The following is a 17,879-nucleotide window of genomic DNA, read 5'->3' as shown; positions in this document are numbered from 1 at the left end:
TCAAATCTACTAAAATATTCCTAACCATCCATAAATCATAACCGACAATCATGCTGTGAAAGAAGTCAAATTGTGTTGAGTTAGCCTCCACAAACAAGTCAACATCAGAGTGTACATCAGACTGCTATGCCCACTTCCCCCTGGGGAAAACACGGACCAAAGCAAAACCACAGCCCATGCCCTGGTGGTTTACACTGTTTTGTACAGGGTAAGAGCTGAGGTCAGCTCACATTGGCATCTAGTATATATAAACAGGGTTAGCCACTAACTGCAAGCAGGCCAGCCAGACGGCCAGAAAAACAACACTTGCCATCCTATAAGATCGCCTATCTATTCTAAACACGCCGCTGCCGTCATAGCAACACGCTGCAAGTGGCACCTGTGTGGACTGCTTTGTTCTGAACTGTTAAAGTGCAGCAAACTGTCATAGGTTGTGATTAACACAAACTGGTGCAAAATAATGGTGGGAAATACACTCATTTGCTCTGCAGCTCATTTTTAGAGTGCAAATTCATAAATGATTTAGCCCAGTTGCAATGTGGACACAATATAAAGGCTAAAAGGCAGACTTACAATGTGGTTATGCTCCCAGAACTTTTAAATATTGTAATACAAGCATGAAATCAATTACATTGTTGTCTAAAGGGCAAGAAAAATGATCCTCAGTGCTTCATATTTTTGTAGTGTAATCATCAGGCTAAATATTGATTCAATCCCCTTCCCCTCCGTCTTTCGGTGGTGTTAGGCTACACCAAGAAGTGGTGAGTCCTGTCGCTCAGTCTGAGCGCTAACAGTCACGAGGATTCGAAGGGGCTGAGTAAGAGTCATCTGTTTTGTCTGTCTGTCTGGCGTCTCTACGTACCTGTTTACTGCCACCTGCTGCACTCAGCAAGATGCACATACCACGGCACCAGATTGGCACTTTGGAGGGGGGATGGGGTGTGAAACGTCATTACATAAAGTTGATGTCATGGAGACTTTGATGCTGTGCTCAACAAACACAGAAAGCAGACTTCTAACAGAAAAATATCTTGACCCTTGACTAAAATATGCTCTCACGAAAGCAAGGACTCATGAGAACATCTTTATTGTGGCAGCACTACAGTCACATACTATAACAAAAGGACACACACTTTCAGGCTTGTCAGAATGATTAATTCAGTACCTTGAAGGTTAAGAGCTACTGTACTAGCCCTGAATGCTGATCACATAATGCTGTTAATATTATTACTCATAAAAATCTTTGACTACTCACATAGAAAGCCTCATTGTGCGATGGCTGTTTGACACTCAGAAACACTATTACTGCTGTTTGATAAACCACTGTTCAACACACACACACACAATGCGGAGCCTAGTGATCTGCGCCCTCTCTCTTATTTCACACAGTTACCACTTTCAAAACATCAGAACTAGCCATTCAGTTAGCAGCTGAAATGTTGCAAGAAGAAACTGTTCACAACCTTTATGATTCCTTTGATTAATCACAGATATTAAGTGCCGCTAATACTGTTTAGGCATGCAAGTGTACCACAGTTACACAAGTCTCAGACCTAGGGAGTGTTTTCTGTTGTTTCTGATGGATTGCACCTTTTACACGGGTGCAACAAAAACAAAGTAGAGGATGGTTCGGCTAATGGTTGGGTTATGCTTGAAAAGACCTAGTTCATATGATGTGTTGTCCAAATAGCTGTGACGACATCAGTTGTTTCTGGAAGTTCCCCAAAACAATATGTTTATGTTCAAATGACTAAGCCATCTAGTGGCCATGGTAAAACAAAGCAAAGGAAGGTGCTTTGTACGTGTACAACAAGTTTGTCTTTACAAGTCTGACACCTGAACTTTGCCTATTGCCCGATACCAGGTACTGATCAGATACCTGTGCGTTAAAACTCTGAGTGCATTTTGCCCCCCCCCCCAAAAAAAAAAATTCAGTCCGATCCAGTTCACAATCGCACCAGAAAGACAACTCAAAGAGCGGTGGTTACATGATATCTGATCGATGCACAGACTCGCCAGTAGCCAATTTTGACCAAATTTAAGGCAGTATTGGGCATTTTCCAATAACGATAATGGTATCAGAACAACCCTTACTTAAACGTGGGAGACAGCTGATTGTTTCCATGACCACAAACATTCCCCAACCCTAACCACCTTTATTATTGTAACCACGATGACGAAGGTCCCTTAACCTAAACCAAACCATGATGTTTCCCTCACCAAGTCATGTTTGTGCTTAAACCGAACCACAACCAGGGTTGAGATCAGATCAGAAAGGGCTTATATGTGTTGTTCTGGAGGGCATGGACAAAATTTTTATTTTTAATTTTTTTCATTTAAACTTATTTTCAGATATGTGCACGTTTTCACAGTCTTTCCTGGAAAGGTTTCATATTGTTCCACTTGTTTGCACAAGTGGGAGAAGAGTTACAGTTGAGATTCTTCTTTCTTTTCAATCTCTACACCGACTAAAGTGTGCATGAATGTTGGAATGAAATTGCCTGACACAGTTGCCCCTATTCCAGTGTTGGAAAGGTGTGTGTGTGTGTGTGTGTGTGTGGGGGGGGGTTCTGAAGTTGTTCAACCATCCAACAAATGCTTTTGATTAAACATACTGGCAGCTTCAATCTCAGGTTGCTGACAGGTAGAACAGTGAACAAGCTGTACAGGTTTAAGGGAGCAAAAACATGGAAAATGAGTTCAGGGAAATATTTAGCAGACATTTCCTGGATTAATAACTGCAAAGACAAACGCAACCAGCTCGATTTCTGCCCTTTACCCTGGTGCCTTGGACACCAGGTGTGGTCTGGCGTGGGAGAGAAGCAGGAAAGGGAGGCAATCATACCGCCACAGTCCCGAGATAGAGCATCGCAGCAGCCTCCCAGGTCTACACCTCCCTGTCTCCAAGGACAGAGAAGCACACGGATGAAGTGTTGCTCAAACAAATGGATCCAAACCTGCTGCACACCAGCTGCATTGCTCAATCACGCTCACACCTATCTGTCATCGCACTAAGGTCATTAGAACTCACCTTGGAGCATGCCATTCGGGTGAGTGAGGTTAGGGCGTTTACTCTCTGCTGACCTGTCTGTTACTTTCTCCTGTTTTGTCCTCTGTTCAAACATCCTAATCAGTATTGTACGCTTTGCCAGAAGGGAGGTAAAGTACACAAGCTGCATATTTAGAACTGCGAGGAGGAGACAGAGTTACAGTGTTTCACAGGTGGCGTTGTATGAACTCTGCTGTGTGCGAGGATAACTTGTCTGTGAATGTCTGTGGTGACGTTTGTTGAAGACAAATATGATGATTCTTTATGTTTAGGTCTTCTTTTTATTTTTTCGTCAGCACTTAAATATGGAAATTTATTCAGGACCCGAAACTGCAAACAAAATGTACGAGTACAAGGAGTCAAACCTCCCAACTTCCACGGTGCTGCTTCTGAATGCATCTTGGCGCTGTGTTCACTTGATTTGCTTGGTGTGAATATTTGTGTGTGCGAGCGTGTGTGCGTGTTGGGAGGGTCGTGGGGTGAATGAGGACAACTCCTTATGGTGATAACGAGAAGGAGGCCAGCCTTGGCGGGACAGCCTCTGTCTGCCCTCGGGTAGTGTGTGTGTGTGTGTGTATGCATGTTTGCGTGTGTGCGCGCATGTGTATGTGTGTGTGTCAGCAGGAGAGCCCTCGGGCACTCTGGCACCTCCTAATTAAAACCAGTCAGGCTGCAGGGCAGGGGAGACAGATGCCTGTCATGACACACACACACACATACACACACACACACATGCACGAGGCGGTGGACCGCATTCAACCACATGCACACTCACACAATATACACGTGTGATGCGCAGGTCAGCTATTTTTGGCACCCAATCTTATCCCACCCACTCAGGTATCACACAGGTAACTTATCTGTATCTGACTTAAAAGAGGAGCAGCGAAATCAACACAGCAGTAACATAAATTATGCTAATAGGGCTGTTAATAATCAAACACAAAATATTTTTTACCATACATTAATGCTTTTGTTGCCTGACCAGCGTATGTGCTGGATTCATGAGTGAATCCATTACTTATTTTCAGTGGTTAGCCTTAGGTTAAAACAAATTTGGATAATTTGATTTAAAAACCAGTCAATGAACTCTCATTAGTTTTATTTCTACCTGAGACTCGCTGGTCACACACCAAGATTCCACACTCTTGGAAATAAGGGTTCTAAAAGGTTCTTCCTGGATAGCTGAGGGTCTATCCATCCTTTTTTTTTTTTGAAGAAGAAGAAAAGGTTCAATAGGAGTTCTTTGCAAGACTAGAGGTTCCATTAAGAACCACTTTCCTTCACAGAATCCTTAATGGAAAAAGGAGTTCTTCGAAGGTAAGGTTAGTATGTGGGATTCAGTCATTTTTGACTCGGTAATCCTCCAGGGTGGGTTCTAGATAAAACGCTTGGAATATAAAAGAGTTCTGGATAGAACCCCCTGGATGCATTCTAGATGAAACCCTTAGAATATAACAGGCAAAACTCCTTTGGGGTGACTTCTTGTTAGCACCCTTAGAAGGTGGAAAAATTCTGGGTAGAACCCCCAGTGAGGGTTCTTGATGGAGCTAGTACACCATAGGAGGGTCCTCTGTTGAACCACAACAGACCTTTTCCAGTAACATGGAACAGGCCCTGTCCTGGTTCAAGCACCTAATTTTGTCACATGAGCATTTTCAACAAAAACAAATGGAAAAGTTGTTTTCAAGCGAAAAACAAAAATATTAGGATTACCATGGGAACCAAAGTGGGCGTGTCATATTCTACAGGTAGTTGTGTACTGTGCAGCGCCCTCTGTTGATGACATCCTTGATTGCAATGGTTCCGTTCAAGACTGGTTGAAATGCAGGCTGGTTTACTGGATAGCACCAAGGTTCCAAAAATTTTTAACAGAACCAGTTCAAGAACCAGATCTAATGTGGTGGGTTAGCGGAGGGTGAGTTGTCTTGGTGTCTGGGTGGAACCTGTTACACAATAGTTCTTAGTATAACCCTTTATGCAGAACTTTTCAAGTTCGAAACAAGTTCATTTTTGGTGAAAATGCTCAGAACCGTTCAAAGGAACAGGCCCAGTTCCATGTTGATGGAAAATGCCTGGTAGGGTTCCAGCTTGAACCTTTATAAAACATTTTACCCTGATACATATAATGATCCGAACACAAGAAGGTTTTTTTTTAGTGTTTGAGGAACTAAAACAGTTTTCTCTTATGAGGACAAGTCAAACCACTTTATATGGTTCTAGTTAGCACCTTTATTTCCAAGAGTGTGCCTCACACTAACACACATTCTCACGTACAGTTGTGACCCACAGCAGTTTCCAGATTGACACATCTCTCCCTCTCCTCGGCACAGAATGAGACATAATTGTGCTGAATGTCTGTTACCTGTAGACTCTGTCACATTTTATCTCTGTTCCCCCATGTTCGGCCCCGGTGCTGCAGGCGGCCACATATAGTACTTAGCCTGCTAACTGCTGTTTGTCTGGGGTGGGTGGGTGGATCAAGGCATGCTGCTCTCCTTTCTCTCCCAGTGATTAGATAGCATAAGCGGGCCAGCTAGCCTAACCCACACACTCATGTCTCTAAAACTGCCATCCAGCCCTGCTTTCTCTCTCGCTGCCTCTCACACACAGGTGGGTGGACCCACTTATTCAACCCAGATCTTTCTTTTAGACATTATGAAATCGTGCTCTTTTTATCCCTTTCTTCTTTTCTTCACCTAACTCCCTGACGCTGAATGACATTCGACTCATATATGTTTCCTGCCACGTTTTTTTCTCTGCAGCTCCCTCCTACAAAGTACAGCTTTAATTTTCTAATTAGGTGATAATTTTGCCTGATTGTCAAGCTGAGAATCATGTCTCTTTGCACTTGTCACTAGGCCGAGGCTAGGTGGGTTGCCAGTGGTTACAGGAGCCTATTTTCTATTATCTAGGTAACATTCAGGAAACACCCACAATTTGTATGTAAAACACTTCATTGCACAACCATATGACAAACTGTGGCTACGACTGACATTTCAGTGATGTATGAGAAATGAATATTTCTCTGATGACCAAAGAAGCGCTGTGAGAAACACTTGCACTGTGATTTAGTAAGCATAATGCTAATATACAGAGGTGTAGAGGTGTGGAGAAGCACAGATAGTTCTGTAAAAAAGCTGGTAAAAGTAGACGTACTGATTAAACTTTGCTCAAATAAAAGTGAAAAAGTACAGGATAAAATGAACTCAAAGTATAATGGTAAAAAGTAGCCATCTGAAGGACATTTCTACCGTCTTTTGTTGTGCAAAGGTAACTGCACCTCACCTTTTCTCTGCTGTTGAGCTTCTCTCTCTTGTTTGTTTCGTCTTGTTAGGTCTTTTATGTGATTTTCATCTTGTTACGTCTGTTGTGCTTAATATGCACTGAAGGAATCGTCTTTTTCGATGACTTATTGTCAGTTTTGATGTTGGGAAGGTGGCGTACAATGATGCAAAATAAAAAATAGTCAATAATCCTCTCAAATGCATTAAAAGTGAAAGTAACAAGCCTGATTTGAGAATGTCAAGTAGTAGACAGTAAAGAGGCTGCAAATTTCCTTTTGTGGTTAGAAATCCTAACAACTGATTAATCGTTAAGAATTAATTACAAAACATGTTTTTTTCTTTTTTTTCCCCTTAAATTTTTCTACTTTTTTCTCATTTTAAGTACAAGTTTTGTTGTTCGACAAGTGGCTCCACCTGACAGAAACAATGAAGCACAATTACTGCCATTTCAAGACCATCGATTAATTATCGATTAATAAAGTTTTTAATTGGTTAAAATCATAATGGTGATTAATCCTTTAATGAATAATCAGTAACATCCCCAATTTGTCTTAAAATGTGAGGCGTAAAAGTAAAGAGGAGTCACAAAAATAAATACAACTAAACTAAAACAATAAGTACAACTTTATTTAGACTTCGTTTCTTCCCACGTGCTACAGCATTTGGGAATTCAGAAAGAAAATTCAGGGTTCATTTGCAAAAAAACATTATTTTGATTTATTTTCTGAAATAATTGGGTTTTTCATGCACTCAGGATAATATAGCCAATATTAACATTAGATTGAAAATTGATGGAAATGAGCCTTTAATTTCAATAATATAAATTTAAGGCAGAATTGTAAACTCTACCTGTATTTTCTGCATCTGTTGCGTGTCAGATAAAAAAAACAAGACCTCAGAGACAACACAGTGAAAATTACTAGCCGTTATTTCACACTTGATGTTTTTAAAAAATGATTTTAAGATGTAAATGACAGTTGTCGGGGCATAAAACCAATAATCTGTTGATGGTCACAAATAAAAACAAGATAGTCTAACAATGGCACAGCCATCAGTGCAAAATAAGACGTTTAAATCAAAAATCGCATTAACTCGTTGCAACTCTGGTCATTTTAAGAACAGTCTTTATCTGTTTTTTACACATAAATTTTACCTCAAAATTAACATTTTATCCTGCAGCAAATGAGTAATTCCTGCATGGATTCTACACAGAGCAAGAATAATATGCACAAATTTCTAATGGTGAGATGTAGTTTCTCATAAGAACTGTGTGCTTTGTGTCAATATTTGTGTCATAATCAGTCACTCTATTAAAAGAAAAACTGCAAAATGAGGAGAAGCAGCAGCAGCAGGGGACAGAGGGAGGAGAAAAGAGGAGCACGGTGGAAATCTAGAAATTGTAAACGGAAAGAAGGAATATAGCTTAAAAAGCGGAGAGGGTGCGATCGAGCCGACCTCTGGGAGTGCGAGTGCCTGCCTCCCCTGGCTGCTTTGTCGTTTGAGCCAGGCGCTGTGTTTCGTGAGGAACGCAAAAGTACACAAATCCCACAGAAGGAGCTTTTTTGGCAGGGCTCGGGCCTCCCACCCACGGCAGCCTCTTCAAGCCTCCTCCCATCCTCTATTCATCTGTGAGGGGCGGCTTACTCACCCAGCCCAACTCCACACACACACACACACACACACACACACACACACACACACTCTCACAACAAAACCTGGACCTCGAGCCTACGGAGGAGGGCGGACACGCAAGCATGCACACACAAACGGCTACACGGGCCGCTGTGGACATACATGATACGTATAATAACATGAACACAAGTCTGATTTTAATTGGATGACAGTTTTCGGGCGTACAGAAATCAGTTTTAGCTGCGTGAGCAGGATTTGAAAACACTGAATGTGAGTTTAGACAACTGTGACAAGATGACATCTGTGTCATGGGAGGTTAAAATCAGATCGTGCATCCCGGTGTAAACGCTGTTACACGGCCATGCCCACACGCTGTCAGGTGGGAAGAAGGCGTGTGGACTCATTCACTCTGTCAGCCTCATAATGAACGCATTGCATCATATTTGCAATTATGAAACTCATTCACTTCTCGACACATTCAGTCTCTCAATCGACTACTTTGGCGCTCTCACACACTCCTGTTTTTGTACAAACACAGTCCCTGTTCCTTTATAGACTTGACTTGAATATATTGGCTTATCATATACGGTACGCTATAGGTGAGATTGTACAAACATGAATGAAATCTGCCTCGGGGAACGTTTGTTAAACTCACACAGGCCCTGCAACAAAAGACCAGAAGGATCAGGTTCAATTCAGATAATCCTGGAGAGCGATAGAGGCAGACAGAGGGCTGTAGTCAGGGTGTGTGACGGGGGTAGGTGTGGTGGTGTCTCTACTAGACCTTATCCCCAGCTAACCCCCATTGTGACAGGAAGAGAGCTCTATAGGTTCTGCTTGTTTTTTCCTCACTAATGATGACAGCTGATAAAAGTTGTAGACTTAAGCATGTTCATTTTTCACCAGAAGGTGCAGCATTTTATTCAGTTTTGTCGCGTTTTACCACCTCAAACCTGTACCTTGGCATAGTTAGAGTGCGTTTTTGAAGAAGCTACATGTTATTTTCTAGTTTTTTATGAGTTATCCATCATGTGTTTGATAAATGAAAGAGTGTGTCTCTACAAAGTGCTCATCACTAATGTGGTTCACATGCTGAGAGGATGCATTCACTACAGTATTACCTGTTTTTAGACCTCAGCTGGGAGCTGAAGTGATTTGTGAGTAACTGCAACTAGTTTACGATCAAATATCACAATTCAGGCTGATACTGGCTTTTTGGGGCCAATCAGGAGTGAAGAAATTCTGATGCCGATATTCTGCATACCGAATATAATGTGCAGTATAGAATATATACATAAACACACATCTTTTGCAACGATCCCTCAAAAGTGGTTAACATGTCTGACAGACATATGTAATAGAGGTAGGATATTTTACAGTTTCAAAAGAAACTTTATTGTCCAAAATGTCACAGAAACAGTAAACTATCACCTGTATTTTTTAATAATTATAAATAACTATAAATACAAAAACACAAACAGAACATAATATATGTATACATTTAACGTGAACTAAGAAAAATTATCAGATATACACAGAACGCTGCCTAGAAAATCCAACAAATAAAATCTGTTCAGTTAAAAAAAAAAGTTTGCATATAGGCGCATATCTAACAACATATGTGCCACTGCCAATACTGACCAGTATGATTGTGATAATATTGGCCAACTGATATATTAGTCATCTCAATACCGTAGTGCACTACTGTAATAAAACATGCTTAATTATTGTATTTTATTAATTTTTCATCCCAGTTTTTCTAGCACATGCTCAGGTCATGACTGGCTACTTTTATTTTATGAAAGGAAGAATCAGTCAAATTAGTCCGAGCTGTTCGTAAACGCACAAGAAAGATTCAGATACCGCGGTTTAGCGTCCCATGTACAGCAAAATAATGAGAAAATAAGGAAATACAGGGAGAAGGGCCGGGTCTCTGCAGATACAGACACCACCACACTCTCCTAAAGGACTTTTAATCAGGTCGTCTATTTGTTTGTTTTTTAATATCGAGCTTAAATCATATTGTGGACTTTTTATCGTGGTTTTTTCGTACCTTGAGTTGTACCTTGTTATCTTTGTATCCCTAGTTATATTTTAAATGTTTAGTCATCACTACTTTCTTTGAAATTAACCACTAAAACCCCAGTGCAATGTCATTCTCACTTGACATTTAGCAAATTCTTCTAACTTTACAATAATTCTACTAATCTTCCATTTACAGTATCTCAGATTTGAAGCTGGAACACTGTAAAACCTATACCCAGCTAGTAAGATATATTTATACCCTTAAAGGTCAACATTTACTCATACGTATTTGATGGGACGAGAGAAGTAATTTTGAATGTTACACTTCTGCCCCCACATCTGTTGCACAGAGGAACTCGATGTGAAGTTAAAATTGATCTCTTAACTGATTGTGAATTTCTCATCTGAGAATGAAAGTGACTTTTGCGGGAGAGATGTCATCCTGTTTGTCAGATTATCAGTGTATTACAGTACTGGCTTGTCACTTAAACACGCACTATGCGAGACATTGTACACACTCAAATCATCATTTATGACCAACTACAAGTGTGTTGTGGTGTCTCTATCTGCCCTCTGTGCATATTTCCTTATTTTCTCATTATCCTGCAGCGCTCGGGACGCCTTACCAACACAGAACGCCGAAATTTGACTGCATTCAACTATCTTTCTGGTCCATTTAGAAACAGCAACTGACAAATTCTGCATATTCTACTTTAAGATGTCGCAGACTGCATTACTTTTAATTTTACGACTCCTTCTTGGCAGAATCTCGAGGGCGACAAGCAAAATATGAAGAGCTAAATCATGCACAATAAATCATCATGTAGTTACACAAGCTGCTGCTACAATAACAAATAAAAGTAGAAATTATATCAGTCTGTCAGTCTGTTCTAGCTTTGTCATGCTTTCACTTGCTTCCTCCTCACTTATGTGGAGGGGGAGGCTTTCATTCTGGGCACATCTGTTGCAAGACTCACACAGGAAAGTTTCTCTGAGAAAAACTGGACATCCTTTTTTTTTTTTTTTTTAACTGTATGTCCTATTATAAAAAGTTTGAGACATGGAGCGATTTGCAACTTAAAAATGAGAACACAGAGGAACCTGATTCTACAAAAGGTCAGCCATCCTTTAGTCTGATTCTGGTGCTCAGTGGGTAGCCGACAGCTCTTGCATGCTTTGAAATTTTTGCCACAACACACAGAAAATATGAACCTCTCATTATGACTTTTTTAGGATATGCGAAATAGTTGTACATACACACCGAAGAGTGGGGGAAAAAAATGCAAAGAAAAGGAGAGTGAAAGAGACAGTTAGATGTTACTGACCTTTTAAAGAAGAGAAGTTTTGATTTCAGTTCCTCTCTCACGCACTCAGTCCCTGTCAGGAAACTCTACACTGTCTCAGCGCTCTGGCAGACTTGTGAAAGTGAGAGCCGGCTGAGATAGAGACTTGAAATTTGCTCTGAAGGTGTGTCAGTGATTTGGAGGAGTGAAAAGGTACCGTTCCACGAAACGGTTATCTAAGAAACACAACAAAACAAAAACTGCTACACCCACCAGCCTCAGCCAACACCCCTCCCTCCCCCTAAACCAAAAGTATTTGGCAGCGTTCCCTACAAGTCCACCTGTGCTTAGGGGAGGGGAGTGACACACACACACTCGCTCTCTGCTGGGCCAAGCCTAAAAACCTGCTTGCGAGCTTGGACTGGAGTGGTGTGGTTATGGCTGAGCTGAGGCTTGGTTGCTGGGGTTGGAGGATAGAGAGGGGTGGAGGGTTGAAGGACTTCAGACCAAGGCCTGGAGGCCTGGAGGCTGGTGAGCTGGGGCAAAGGCCAAGCCAGGAGCAAGGGGCTGGAAATCTGGAGCTCTGAGACTGGAGCTGGTCATAAAACAGCCAAACTGAGGTTGATGTGCAGCTGGATGACTGCTGCGCTGAGATTTCAAACAGGCTAGAGGTAATAAAAAAAAAAAAAAATATGGGGAAGAGGTTGTTGCAGAATAATGCAGGGTTGAACCAGTGGGTGGGTCTGTGCCGGTGCCAAACAGGAGCTAGAGGGGTTCATATCAGGTGTCGAACAAAAGACATATCAGGGGAGAAATGAAAAGAGTGGTGTGATAGAGAGTCAGTGACAGTATCTGAGTGTATCTGGGTGTGTGCTTCAGTGTACCAGCTCGTACCTGGCAGGACGTAAGAACCATTGTGCTGCTCTGAAGCTCATAATGCAGCGTAATGGGAATATAATAAGAGGGTGTAATCACTGATGTAAATGCTGCTGAAAGTCATTAAGTGTTAGGAGAGCAAGAGACATCATGGGGTCTAATGATTCTCAGCAGAGAAAAGATGGTGATTTTGTGACATTTTGCCAATAAAGAAATATGTATTAGTAAGAATATCTACCGTACTCTTTAGCCACGAGAGTGACTAAAGCTCGGGTGTGTTTATTTCCATTTTAAAAATGACAGAATCCTAATGGCTATAATCAATATTTTATAATAGGAATGTATCAAGTGACAATGTGGAAAAAAATGTGGCAGTGTCAAAGGAGTTGCTCAGAGATTATCACTTGTATCTTCAGCCCCCCTCGACCTCGGTGAGGTTTAGGCTGCGTTTACATCAAATCAGGCGCTGGGGTGAAAACAGCAGTCCTAGTGCATTTAGGCTGTGTTCGCGGGACCACATAACCTGATGTGCCAGATGGTTTGTTACACAGAACAGTCTGGGAGGGCGTCCTTAGAAACTGTTTGGAAAATGCAGGGACTTAAAAAAAACAAACGCCTGGCAGGTGATTGGATGAACCATCCGTCTATCACGTCTAAAAATTCAACCAATCAGATCAGACTGGTAAAAGAGAAGCAAAAACATCTTTTCCATTGAGAAAAGCCTTCAATGCTGTTCTTTGCTCTTCTTTCAATGAAGAAATACTCTCCAGTTCTGTTATAACCAAAGCTAACCTCTTCAGGAGCCACAGTTGTTTGGGACGAGTCACTTCCATGGACACTTCTCGTTGTTGTTACCTAAAACCACATCAGTCGTTCCTCCTGGGAAGCTGATTGGCTGCACCACTTTTGATACAGACACAAATGGATAACTTGTAGCCTGGCAAGATGGATTTTCGTGTGGTCTTGTAAATCCAGCTGCCTTGCAAGGTAAAGGACCACTGGGGAAGCTGAAAAAGTGGCCATGTGGGGAAAAGTTGATCAACTTTTGGAGATGCGCAACTCATTGTCATGCTTCGTTGACCAACGGTGATCCATCTGCTCTACTGTGAGCACCCGAATTCATGGACCAAACAATAAAATAATATCACAGTTGTGTCCACACTTGGTTTATTTTGTGTACCCATGTTTGACATCTGGCTTGCAGTCTGTGCTGCAAAATAGCAACACCAAGAAGCTTCCTCCATTTGAGCGAAAGAACAGAGGTGGTGGAGCGAGCTAGAGAGTAAATGATGAGAGGGAGTGGTGGCGGTGGCGAGAACGCCAATGAATTAAAGAAACAAAACGTGACACAGCAGTTACTTTCTAAAGCACAAATAAACACGGCCCCATAACCCTGTCCTTAATGGCACTGTCACCGAACTGCTGCGGCTCACATCATACTTCTGCTGCGAGGCGGCTGCTGAAAGTTCGATCTTTCAACATAGAGTTTGCAGAATAGTTTGAAGAGAAGAAAATAGCTGTTTTCTGAATGCAATCAGTGATTCCCCACTTGTTCAGAGAGGGAGGGAGGGATGAATGGATAGAGGGAGTCACTGCCCTGCATCCGATTTTTTTCATGTCTGTGACATACTGCACTGATAGACAATGAAACTGTAGTGAGAGGTGTCCTGTTGCTGATATAATGTCAATATGACTGCGAACAGATAATTTTTATTGTGTATTTTTGCTGAGAACCGTGAGCATCACAGGGAAAAAATAGGCGGGCCTCTGAATCTCTAGATGAAGCATGGGTCTGTGTGGGCGCTCTAACCGGTTAATATGGATGCCGAACTGAAAACCAGCAAGTAACACCATGCACTGCTCAGGCATGTAGTGTGATCCAGCTGTTATGGTAATTTTCAACTCATTGTTTAGTTGTCCTAAGCACCAAACAGCAGACAGACAGATGAACGAACTGGTGAACATAAAGGCACATTTAGCAGCCAGAAAGATAGATATTTCCCTCAGGAGTTGATGGAGACCAAATTGTTATGTTGCTCTGTTGCTGCTGGATGTGTAAATAAGCAAGTGTTTGCTAACAAGTTCACTGAATAAATTAAAAGGTGATGATGTACTTAAGCACAGTTGTGCTCTGAGCAAAACGTCAACATGCTCACAGTGACAAGATGACAAACAAGCCGATGTTAGACAGGTAATGTTCACCAGGTAATGTTATCATGCTCACCATTTTAGTTTAGCGTGCTAGCATGCTAATGAGCACAAAGTAGGCTGCAGCTGAGGGTTAGCTTCAGGTATTTGGCCATAAAATAACTAGCTAGATCAAGATTCAAGGCTCACAAAGTGTTTACGATCACTTTACCCTGAGGGGAACATGTTTATACACCAAATTTCATGACTATTCATTAAACAGTTGACTAAAAAACAAAGGTGTCAACCTCAGTTGGGATCACCAAAGTCAGTTATCTTCTGGGAACATTGAATGTCTGTACAAAATTTAATGGCAATCCCTCTAATAGTTGTTGAGAACTTTAAGTCTGAACCGAAGTGGTGGCTCGACTGCTACTGTAGCTATGAAATAATGCATAATTACTAATTCAGGCCTTTAAAAAATCATTCAAATGAAATGGTTTAATGAGGGTTGAACTCTTTGTGTGATATAATGTTCCTGCGCATTTTAAAAGGTCACATGGCAAAAATGGTTGGGAGCCACTGCCATTAACTTTCTGAGCTGCATGTTGGAGAAAATCCACATAAAAGGGAAGGAAAAAAGAGAGAAGATGAAGATTTCATACAGGGGGAACCAGAAGCCAGATCACACATTTGTTACTGTGAGGTGAAGTTGTAAATCAGTGAGCTGGCGTGATGTGATGTGACATCAGAGGAGGGAAAATATTTGGGTTTCCTATGCAGACCACGCCAACAAGGTATTACACGGGGGTTTTCCCAGATGTAATAAAAATTAATGGATACAATTCAGGATACAAATACAAGAATTCATTTGGCAGGTTTGTACTAGAAATGTTGACTTTACCTGGAGCTTTGAGTTTGTTAATTCCAAATTTTCCCCGCAATGAGCAAATAAATTCGGGTTTGAATGAGCTACATTTAGGCCTTAGCACATACCAGTGTGAGTTAGGAGTATAATAGCCCTGCCCTCTTGATTTGTCTTTGACAGGATCTCAGAGCCCAGCCTCACGTACACCGCATTTGTTTGCACATATACACACCCAGCAGAGGGTTGATCATTTTGTACCCTGTCCTGTGCACTGTCTTCTCATGGCAGCTTTGCTTGAGCAAATTTGCTCAGTCAAAATATTGGTGGATCCGAGTCACACAAGGTTGCAACAGGGCAGAGAAAAGCAAAAGTAAGACATGCAACATTGTGTGGATACAATCTTTTTTTTGGAGTTAAACCTTGATAAACCATGACAAAGTCTCTCTTATTCAGGAAAAGCATTGTGGAATCAATCATAGAGTTATCACCTCTGAGAACAAATTGCGATTGTCTTAATTTTTTTATTATTTTTTTTTTATAATATTCCCTCTAGTATGAACAGGCTGAGAAGTGCAACTACAAAAGCAACTGAACTCTAACAAGTATTACTGGAAAAAGTACTATGATCAAAGTTCAGCACAGTACATGAATACAAAGACTTCAGTTTGCTCAGCATGACTTCACCTTCTCCAAAGTCATACCGTGGAAAACCTTCTTATTAGTGAAAAATAATTAATCTCATATTTTTTAATGATACTGTGTGGAATTTTCAGACAGTCCTCATTATTAAAAATAGTGACCTTTAATTGAAATGCTCATGCACATGCTTGCACTCTTTAGGCCCATATGAGCATCCTGGGTCTCAGCCAAAACCATCATGTAACATACACAACACTGAAAATGATTGATCAGCATCATGTCAATAGATCATCTCATCACATCCTTTGAATTTTCCCAGAGAAACCATCCCGAGTTCACAGGTTGTTATAGGCAACCAAGAAGGTCTGGGAAGCTTTGGATCTGTTTACACGTTGGAAATACAGAGCAATTAATACATGTAAACAGTATCTTTTAAAGGAATAACTACAAGGATACAGTTAGTTTAGCTTAGCATAAAGACTGGAAGCAGGGGGAAACAGCTAGCCTTGATTTGTGAAATTGTAAAAAAAAATCCACCTATTAGCACCTTTGAACCTCTCTAATTCACACATTCGTATCTTTACTCAGTACAATACAAAAACAAAATGTCACAATGACAGGTTGTGGTTTTATGGGGGATTAAAGTACCTGCAGTCTTGTTGTCACTGTGAGGTTGCTGGGCAACCAGAGGAAACTTCACAGTTTAGACATAGCCCAGCACATTACCAGCAGCAAAACCACAACTTGTCATTTTTACATTTCAGTTTCGGTACAGATTGAACAAAGGAGATGTTATAAAATAGTTTCCAGGATAGCTTTTCCCACCTGTTTCCAGACAATATTAAAGGAGAATTAAGAATTAGGGGATAGTATATGACCAGAGTAGCTGCTAATTGCTGCTAACTATAGCTGACATTAGCTAGTTAGCTCAGTTAGCCGTGTAGCTAGCAGTCCAATTAGCTCACTTGAGTCTGCATAGACTGGGACATTTCCTTTCTTGACAATACATAAAGGTCATTTACATAAAATGTAAACATAAAATAACTTAAAATGTAACTTCTTCACTTACAGATAAGAGTGATAACCTCTCATCATTTTCCAAAATGGTAAGCTATTTCTGCAAGCTAGATGAGCCCCACGAGTCACATGCTTTTCTTCAGATGAAAGCTGTACTGTTATTATTCTGGCTTTTTTTTTTGTTTCTAAAATACTGTTTTTTTATAGGATTTCCCCAGAGGAAATAATCTATAAGATCTCTATAAGGGCACACACAAATATGAGGCCTTAACACTTGAGGATTAAATCAATATAAAGTTCACGCAAAGTCCAATCATGAATCTTTGAGATTGTCCAAAACTTCTTCTCATACAGAAGCTCCTTAGAACAACATGATGGGGTGGCTCACAATCATTAGCATAAATCCGTTGGCAAGGTTTACCACCCTGTTAATTACTGGGGCTTCTCAGAAACTTAAGCAAGAGGAGACACATCAAGGGCAGTGCAGCGGAGCAAAGGCAGAGTTTTGAGAATTTTGAATTTCTCACCAAATTAAAAGTGAATAATGTTGTGCAAATTCTGTTTTTGTATAAACAAGTTTTCTCTACGGCATGCATAAATATTACCTCCAACACTGATTAGAATCAGGAATTTTTAATTACGTCTCTCAGTGTGTCTGCTAACCTGGTGTTTGTTTGTTGCACTGTACATGCAGCTGGGGTCCAGGGTATAAGACTACCCCCTTTGAATGCACTGAAGACAAAAGCGTGCGGTACACAAAGCAACAACTCGAAGTTACACCCACATGCTGCTGTTGCTTTCATCCTGCCACCTGTGGAGTGGGCGTGACCATCCCATCCACCAAATCTGTCAGATAGACCTGATTCTGCTCACAGGCCATGTTTTGGGTGATGGAATCTGTTTCATCAATAGCTTTTGTTGTGTTCTGAGATTTTCATGTTGTACTGTAAGCTCTTCTCCTCTTCCCACACACTGATAAGAACAGTAGATGTGGTTATATGGACAGTCATTAACTGGTGGTCATTTAGCACCATGCTGAGCAAGAGGCATGTGAAAAGTATAATGATGCTTTCAGA

The 17,879-nt window shown here is 41.0% G+C and overlaps 1 protein-coding gene and 1 long non-coding RNA gene across 3 annotated transcripts in view; one reads left to right on the top strand and one right to left on the bottom strand.

Annotated features, from left to right (window-relative positions):
• The window catches only part of LOC146308672 (uncharacterized), a 79,299-nt gene that overhangs the window by 39,826 nt on the left and 21,594 nt on the right, over positions 1-17,879 (top strand). The window lies entirely within an intron of this gene.
• zbtb7c (zinc finger and BTB domain containing 7C) overlaps positions 1-17,879 on the bottom strand; it is a 39,190-nt gene that overhangs the window by 18,644 nt on the left and 2,667 nt on the right. Inside the window, exon 1 of one of the 2 annotated variants that reach the window (XM_084746427.1) lies at positions 11,319-11,528. The exons of the other annotated variant lie outside the window; for it this stretch is intronic. The gene's annotated coding sequence lies outside the window, so the exon portion shown is untranslated. Of the gene's footprint in view, positions 1-11,318; positions 11,529-17,879 lie in introns of those variants that run through there. 2 annotated transcript variants of the gene reach the window in all.

This window comes from Lutjanus erythropterus, chromosome 20, assembly GCF_056507025.1.
Source record: "Lutjanus erythropterus isolate fLutEry1 chromosome 20, fLutEry1.hap2, whole genome shotgun sequence".
Classification (NCBI taxonomy): domain Eukaryota; kingdom Metazoa; phylum Chordata; class Actinopteri; order Lutjaniformes; family Lutjanidae; genus Lutjanus; species Lutjanus erythropterus.
The sequence above is the reverse complement of the archived record's forward strand: the minus strand, read 5'-3'. Positions and strand labels throughout refer to the sequence as shown.